The sequence below is a fragment of the Pinus tabuliformis genome, chromosome 7, assembly GCF_031772625.1.
Source record: "Pinus tabuliformis cultivar Carrire ecotype Pingquan chromosome 7, CPIR1, whole genome shotgun sequence".
In the NCBI taxonomy this organism is placed as follows: Eukaryota; Viridiplantae; Streptophyta; class Pinopsida; order Pinales; family Pinaceae; genus Pinus; species Pinus tabuliformis.
Window position 1 is genome coordinate 1,173,528,138 of NC_142293.1, and position 9,232 is coordinate 1,173,537,369.

Here is a 9,232-nt window from a genome sequence, read left to right on the forward strand (position 1 = left end):
GTATAACTACAATGCCACCCCAAACTTTCGTTTCATGTATGGAAAGAAATTGCATCTTAAGATAGACTTGGAGAGTCTCCATTGAAAAAATAGTGTCATAATATTTCATGTTTGTTGGTGGTTAGTAGTGCAGAAACTTAATTATTCATGTACATATCCATGTTGGTGAAATAGATGGGAGAGAAGACTATATTTAAATATCATAAGCTATAAAAACAAGTTAATCAATGAAAAAGAAATACTTTCCATGAAAATTCCTGAAAGAGGGAGAAACTAGAGAAGTTAAGAAACTTCAATAATTAAATACAATAAGAAAGTTGGTACTTGAGGTAAAAATAAGGTGAGTTGGAAAAAAACTTTCCAAATGCTAGGGCAACTTCACCACCACAATGGAGGAATTAGATAGAAGCTAATTGAAAATCTTAAAATTGAAGAAGAAATTAAATAAACTCAACAATTAGGAATATGAAGGGTTCACTAAAGTGATTTATTATCTTTAGTAAGATTAGTAGCAATGGAAAAGACATTAAAAAATCTACTATTATATATTTGAGACCATAAGAAATATTCTTTTGTTACCACTCTAGAAGCTAACACCATGACATAGCAATGTGTGGAAATTTTTTCTTGAAATATCCTTCCTAAAGAGGGCTTTTATGACTTTGAAAATAGCACTAGAGGAATTAGTTCTAAGCTCAAGAGGTGAATAGGATATCAAGGTGAAGGGATTTTGATCCCATCTTGAATAGAGTAGAGGCCCAAAGAGTAAGGCTTAGTATTGAGTTAACAAGAAGCCAATAATATTTCAACTTAAACCACCCTCATTAAGGAAACATGCACCAAAGAAGAACACATTGTCATTAAACAAGGAATTTGTAAATTTAGAGTGTAGAAATCCACTTAAATTTGTTTGAAAATACTATAAGAGAGTATCCAATAGATGATTTCACCATCCAAATCCTATCCAAATATTAGGGGAAAGAAAACAGGTTATAAATAATCATCACACTCTAAACCATAGTATGAGTGGTTTGTTTTAATTACAAGAATATTGGCCGGTAGTAATGCTAGAAATTATTGGCAATCAAGAAGATTAGGCACACCATTATGGAATCGTTACCAATACTATAAATATATTACATATTCAAGGGAAAAAATACATAGATTTGAACTAAAACGACAACTCAAGTACTAAATTGTAGCTATATAATAATATATTGCATTAATGAAAGTAATCCATAGCCATGCCACTGACAATATGATTATGAAAAACACATCCTTTAATAATCCCTTATCTTCCATCTTGCAATTAATGAGAAATTTCTTAGAGATTATTCATATAATGTTTGAATATGGAGAAGACTAAGAATGAATGATGTTGAATTTTATGGGAATCAAATACATTCAAATGGATAGGTGTGATGTAAATTAAATCCTTTCCAAGAAAAAACACTTTGTAAGTTTATATTGAGCAGTTTCATTATTTTTTGCAAAGCTAAGAAAATGTTCAAAACACTCTTGGAAGTTGAAATGCACCATTATGATTTTTCTCCTCCTTCGAAACTATCCCATTGAAAATTAGGGCCATGGTGAAGAAGAGAAATATAGGCAAGGAAATGACTAAGTGTAATAGTATAGGATAGTGCCTAGAGAAATAGCTTAAAGAAAACTTTGAATGTGTTTCAAGATTAAAATTATTATCAAGTCATGAAAAATTTACAAATTTCTTCACATTGAAATATATATATATATTGCAATCAATTTCATGCATAGTAAAACATCATTAGAACAAGCTCTTCTCACTTGAATTTAGAGTGTAAAAGGAAAACAAATATTTTGTGTCACACTTTTAATGTCTATATACACTTGATGCACTTTTGTTTTGATTTGTTTTACAATTATATGTAAAACACTAGAAGTATAATAGACATACATTATAATTCTATCTATATTCACTATATTAAATGATTTCATGATCTCCCTATTTGGTTGAGTGTATTGTAGATTCACTCATTCCACATTTTATTCTAAATCTTGCAATTTCCTCTAATCATTATTATTTTTTGGTTAATTTTCATGCTTTCACAATATCTTGATTAGTTCCAATACAACAAACTACAATATTGTTGTATATACCCATTATTCACTTAAGTGACCCCTACAATATATCTAGAGTATTTCCACATATATTTCATTTTATATGTGGTGAGAACTTGCATTTCTAGAATATATTTGGAAATATTTCATTGAATAGAGGAATTTAGTCAAGTAGTGGGAAAAATGTGAAATAGAGCAATTAGTTTTTTATGTTTGTTGGCAATGATAATAATAATAAAAATATTTATTTATATAGATATTCATGTTTCTTAAATTGATGGGCCATGAGCCTACTATTTATGGATCCTTATCAAAATGTTTAAAATTATAAGTTATTTATAGGAAAAACATTTTTTATATCATTGATTTCATTTATTACAAATATTTTAGGATAAGATAATTAAACTTTAAGCTTCTGTGGTAGTTTTTTGGAGTAGCATGATCCAGATTATCCATAGTATCATGTTCATTCTATTCATGTTTTGAACCCCAAAGGGAGTTAATAAGCATGACCAAAACTGATAGAATATGAATGATAGTTTCTTGAAAGAAGAATCTTTCGACCAGAGTATTGCAGCTTGACAATTCTCCTTTCAGTTTTTATCCTTAAGATTTCCAGAAGACAGATCTCATTCCATGTATCCCCTCCGTACAGGGAAGTTATGTTATACTTTAAGCTTTTGTGGTAGTTTTTTGGAGTAGCATGATCTAGATTATCCACAGTATTATGTTCATTCTGTTGATGTTTCAAACGCCAAAGGGGGTCCATCATGAGGACCAAAATTGATAGAATATGAATGATAGTATCTTGAGAGAAGAATATTCCGACCAGAGTATTGCAGGTCCGCATTTCTCCTTTATGAGATTAAATAATTGTGCAATGTCATAAACTAATATTTTAGCAAATGGATCTATTTTCTCATCACAAACATATTAAAATTTTGATATAAATTTTACCCATGGATGAAGTTATAAAGTTATGTAACTCCTTTCATAGTGAAACAATATATTCAAATATTTTATTGATTTTTTAGCTAAATTATGTATTTAACATTTTCATCCAATAGTAGGATAGATCAAAAGTCTAGGTTTCTATATTATTATATTTCAGCAATTTGGGTGGATTTTTTTTAAATATTAAAGAGCTTTGGTGGCAATTTTTTTGAGTATTAGAGAGCTTGACAATCTAGTAAGCTAATTTTGTAGTGAATATATTTATTTAATGGTTATGAACCTACTAAGAACCTTAAAAAAATTTCAAGGTTGACTACAATTATACCATGACTTAACTAATTTACATTTGGGAAAAAATACCCTTAGGGTTTTTTTCCAATTTTGATTTGACCCATATCATAAAAAAATAAATTAAAGATAAAATAGTGGACAAAAGATTGTCCACAAGATTATATGACTATGCTTTGAAGACAACTAATATTTAAAATTGTAGAGGGAAATTTTCTACAAGATTAGATTGTTAAGTTTTGAAAATACCTAATATTGTAGTAAACCATCCTTTAGCTATTTGAAATCTACAATGATAGAAAAATAGTATTACTCTCATTTTGGATCTAGAAATGCTTTTTTCACTATCTCCAACAATTTAGAGTATCCTTTCACCATGTTAAGATATTAGATGATGATATAAATGTACTTGTAATTTATTTTATTTTTGGATCCTTATTATATTTATGATAAAAAAAATATGATCTTTCTGTATGATATTTTCTTATAGTCTCTAAAAACTTCTTCCTACAATTACTAGATTCTATACACTTTCTAGTAGAGTTCCCTATAATTATTAGACTCTAGTTATATAAAATCTTAGTGTTCTCATCTATTTGTAAGAATAGTAAAATTAATTACCCCTTGGGTTGAATTAAATTAGGAAAAATACCTAAAGTTGTTTTTTCACCATGGATAGACCTTGGATCAAGGTAGATATTTGTTCATCACTAAAATTTTGTATTAGTTTCTCATTAGTTTTTTGATAGAAAAGTGTTTTTTTGCTTCATGATTATATTATAATCCCATAATACTATTTAAATGTCTTCGATATTAGTGGAATATTTAGACAATCTTAGATATCTAAGATTCCCATAGTATAATTTTGTAATCAACAATTTTTTTTAGTTACAATTCTGATAGAGGTTTGGAGAAGGAGTCATATTATAAAATCAATCAAATTCCAAGCATGGTGAAAGAAAACCCTGAGTGTTTCTTCCATAAGTAAAATCAACCTAGATCATCAAAAATTTAATCAAAGTTCTACATCTATGAAAACACCAACCTTATATAACCCTACATTAGAAAAATTTTCTATAGTTCTCATTACTTTTGTGGAAAGATAAAGATATCTTTGATACAATATTTGACTATATAAGTATGGATTCATTTAATTATTATGACTAAGTAGGAGCAATTTTTCTACAAGATTAATGTTGTATGGTAATTACGTGGTAAATAATTTCTTTCTCTACTCATTAAATCATTAGAAACCCAATAGAAATATAAAGAATGAGTAGAGCTTTATCAGAATGGAAGATACTTACATGCTGACATTATTTTATAATAGGTTTTATAATTATGGACATAATCAAATCATTAAAAATTCAATCACAATTTTGAATTAATGGAAACATTTACTTCTTATATTGGTAAAATTTTGAACTTAGAGGAACTATTTCTAAAATATTGGACAACTACAAAATGTGGTAAGAATCTCCAATAAAAAAAACTTGTGGTAAGAATCTCCAATAAAAAAAACTTTGTTTTCTAGTGACAAATATTATATGGATCCAACATAAACATTAAGCATGAGCAAAGTTTTACTATGTTCCAAGGTCCCTACATACTAGAACAATATGGAAATATTATTATCAATATATAACTCTAATTTAACATGTGATGATATGAGTCAATTATGAATTGGGAAAATCACCTAACAACATTATTTAACCATCCATGAACATTTCATAATTGTAAAACACTCAGCTTCAAATTTTTATCAGCTTCTCACTAAACTTGTAGTTGAAAAAATAAGTGTTTTATACAATATTATATTATGGTGTTATAATAGCATGTAACCTTCCAATATGATTCTATCCGATCTTTGTAATATTTAGACAATTTCGGAGATGGAACGACTTTGCGTGGTTCTGCAACTAAACCCTAGGGTTTCAGAACTCACCTGCGATGGCAGGTCCTCTGGACAGAGCTCGCCAGGAACAGTACGCGGCAGTATAGCAGGTCACAACCCACTGGTCTTGGCCGGCGGCAATAATGAGCCCCCCTCAAGGGGAAGGAGGGGCGCCTCCTCCAATAAACGACAACAAGCAAGGGAATATCGAGGGATCAGACAGGGATAAGGAGTACAATGATGAAAGCGCAGACAAACATCAGCAGATGCAAGTTGAACAAGCACAGAAGGACAAGCCAAAGATCAGCTCTTCCACATGCAAACCAGTTGCTACGCATAGGCCAAAAGTAGAGCTACCAAGCCATCGCATTAATGCCAGGATTCAGTATATGAGAGATCATGCACTCATAGGCAAATTTATTGGAATATGGACAAACGAGAAAGCATTGAGAGCATGGATAAATGTTAAATGGCATCCAAAAGGACACATAACATTGCATCTAGGGCCTAAGGGGTTTTTTACAGCGGTCTTCAACTGTTTGGAAGACAGAAACAGAGTTTTAGATGGAGGGCCTTATTTCTTTAACTCTGCTGGGCTATTTCTCAAAGAATGGATCGAAATATTCAAACCTGATAAAGAAGACCTAAGCTGTGCACCGGTGTGGATAAGGCTGTATTCTTTGCCACTAGAGTACTGGGAAGAGGAGTCTCTCAAAGCGATAGGCAATGTTCTGGGCGACTTCATCAAGATAGCAGAAGAAACAAAGACGCATAGATACACCTCATATGCACGGATCTGCGTCTACATGGACCTCAAACAAGCTTTGCCTGATACGGTAAGTCTTCTTCATGAAGATGTGGAATGGATACAGTTAATTGATTATGAGCATGTACCCTTTAGATGCAGAAAATGTCATGACTTAGGACACCTCTACAGAGATTGCCCTTTAAATAGCAAACCCTCAGTTCAAACTACCCAGGAAAACCCAACGCCGGATGGCTTCACTAAGGTGCTCAATCGCCGAAGAGGAAATAAAAAACCAGTAATCTCTACAAAGACTCCCCCAGTCGATCAATCAAATCCCTCTACTAGCAATAGCTTTGAATTCCTAGCTGATGAAGAAATGCCGGAACCAGACAAGAGGCCCTTCAATCAAAAAGGGTCTAGCTAGGAGAAGATTGAAGGATCCAAATCGAAAACAGGGGAACAGAATGTAGAACAAAGGGATAATAAGCTTAAAACTGCGTCAAACACCTGGAGCTTCCCTGAAATGTATATGGATGGTACAAATCCCAATACAGAAAACGAGAAGGAAAGCGATGGATACCATCAAGAAACTCAAATCATGGAGGAGGATACGGAATCAATAGATATTGGTGAGCTGGATATCTTGGGCCAAGAACAAGCTTGTAGAACAGGGAATTTCGACAAAATACCTGATAGACAAGTGGACAACCTGGTGGCAGTCCTTAATAAAGCTCAAAAGAAATACTCATTAGGAGTCCAAATTGGTAGCCAACGGGATGGGAAGTTTATCACCAAAGATAGCAAAAAACGAGGCAGGAAAACTACTCTGGAGAGAACCATCAAGATTGGAGAAGTATTAGTAGAATCAGGCAGATATGCCAAGCTAACCAAGTATTTCAATACCAACCCCAAGCCTTCCCAATGAAGCTGATCTCTTGGAATATTAGAGGGCTTAATAGCCCAAGGAAAGGAAGATTATTAAAAAACATGTTAATGGAGGAAAAACCCACAATTCTCTTTTTGCAAGAAACAAAGTGTAATTCGACACTCTTGGAAGAAATAGCAGCAAAGGCCTGGCCAAGAGGGTTAGTTACAGCTGTTGATGCTCAGGGAGCCTCAGGAGGACTTGCAGTGCTCTGGGATGCAAGAATAATTCAATTAGCTAATATACATGCAAACAAAAATTTCATTCAATCCATCTTTCATATCATTGGCACCAATATCTATGGTCATATAACAAATGTGTATTTTCCTCAAGAAACCCAGCACAAGATTGAAATTTTGGAAGCTTCGAAGCAGCTTAATATAGAGAGGGAACACCCGCTATGGATATCAGGAGGAGATTATAATATGATTGCAACAATGGAGGAAAAAAAAGGAGGGCGTTGCAGTATAAATAGGGATGGCTCTATATTAAAAGACTTCATTCAAAATAATTGGCTGATAGATATTCCTTCAAACAATAGCCTCTACACTTGGAACAATAAACGGCCAGAACCTATGCAAATAGCTTCGCGTCTTGATCGATTTCTGATCTCTGATAATGCAGTTCATCTAGGGGGAGAATTCACAGCATCTATCCTTCCCTTTTCAGGCTCTGATCACTGGCCGATCGCCCTCCACTGGAATCGGCCTGGTAGCAATATAAGGCGACCCTTTCGGTTTGAGGCTTTTTGGCTAACTCATCCGGACTTCTATGAATTTGTCAGAACAACTTGGCTAAAATTTAATCCAACTGATGGAACAAAAATTTCCATATTCCAAAGGAAGCTGAAGCACCTCAAAGGGGAAATTAAACGTTGGAATCAATCCATCTTCGGCAACATTCTCAAAGCCAAGGAAATCCTCCATCAAGAAATGAAGGATATTCAACAAAGAATGATCTCTGAAGGATGCTCGAAAGAGCTGGCCCAGAAAGAGCAGACCATAGAAAACAAAATCCTCGAAAGGGACCTACAGGAAGAAACTCTCTGGAGGAAAAAATCGAGAGTTAGATGGCTGAAGGAGGGTGAAAAGAATACAAAATTCTTTCACAATACTACACTGCAAAGAAGAATGGTCAATCAAATTTCTTATGTCAACAATGAGCATGGAACCAAAATTGAAACCCACGAAGGAATTGAACAGGTGTTTCTCAACTACTTCAAGAAGAAGAATCAAGAACCCAACATAAACAGAACAGAGGTTATTCATAAAATTATCCGAAATATACCAAGATTAATTACTGAAGAGCACAATATCCTTCTTCTCAAGCCCATAAGTCTTCAGGAGGTTGAAATGGCAGTGAATCAACTAAAAGCAGGGAAGGCGCCAGGACCAGATGGATTTACTTCAAACTTTTTTCAGCACTTCTGGGAGCTGGTCAAATGGGAAGTTTGGCAGGTCGTGGAAGAATCGCGCACTCTAAGATGGATGTATCCAGGTCTGAATGCAACATTCATTGCATTAATCCTCAAAGCAGAGGAATCCAACACTCCGGACAAATACAGACCAATTGCTTTGTGCAACATTATATACAAGATTTTCTCCAAGGTCATAGCTTCCAGATTGAAGCCCTTGCTTCCCCTTATCATATCTCAAGAACAATCTGGGTATGTAGAAGGAAGGCAGATTACGGATGGGATCATTCTAACCCATGAAATAATCCACTCTCTCAAGCAATCAAAAAAACCAGGTATGTTGCTCAAAATTGATTTGTCTAAGGCTTTTGATAGTATCAGTTGGGAATACATGCAAAAAATCCTTAGAGCCTTTGGTTTCACCCCCTCCTGGATCAGATGGATCAGCAATCTTCTATCCTCCTCGTTCTTCTCCATTCTTATTAATGGAATCCCGTCGTCTACCTTCCGTCCTTCTCGGGGGATCAGACAAGGGGATCCTCTCTCGCCCTTTCTGTTTGTCATCTTAGCTGAAGGTTTAGGCCGTAGCATTAAATCGGCTATCCATTCTCACAACCTTAAGGGTCTAGCTTTCCACCAGGCTCCTGCCTTTTCGCACCAACAATTCGTAGATGATAACATGTTATTTGGTCATCCCTCTGTTCAAGAAGCTCGATCTTTTAAATCTATTCTTCAAAACTTCTCGAACGCCTCGGGAGCTCTCATCAACAAAGTCAAATCTCAGATATTCTTTTTCAATACGCCGCCCACCACCTAGAGAGCTATAGCCCATATCCTAGGCTTCACGATAGCTTCCCTTCCTTCTAATTATTTGGGAGCTCCTCTAATTGCCTCGGCTCTCAAGCATTCCGC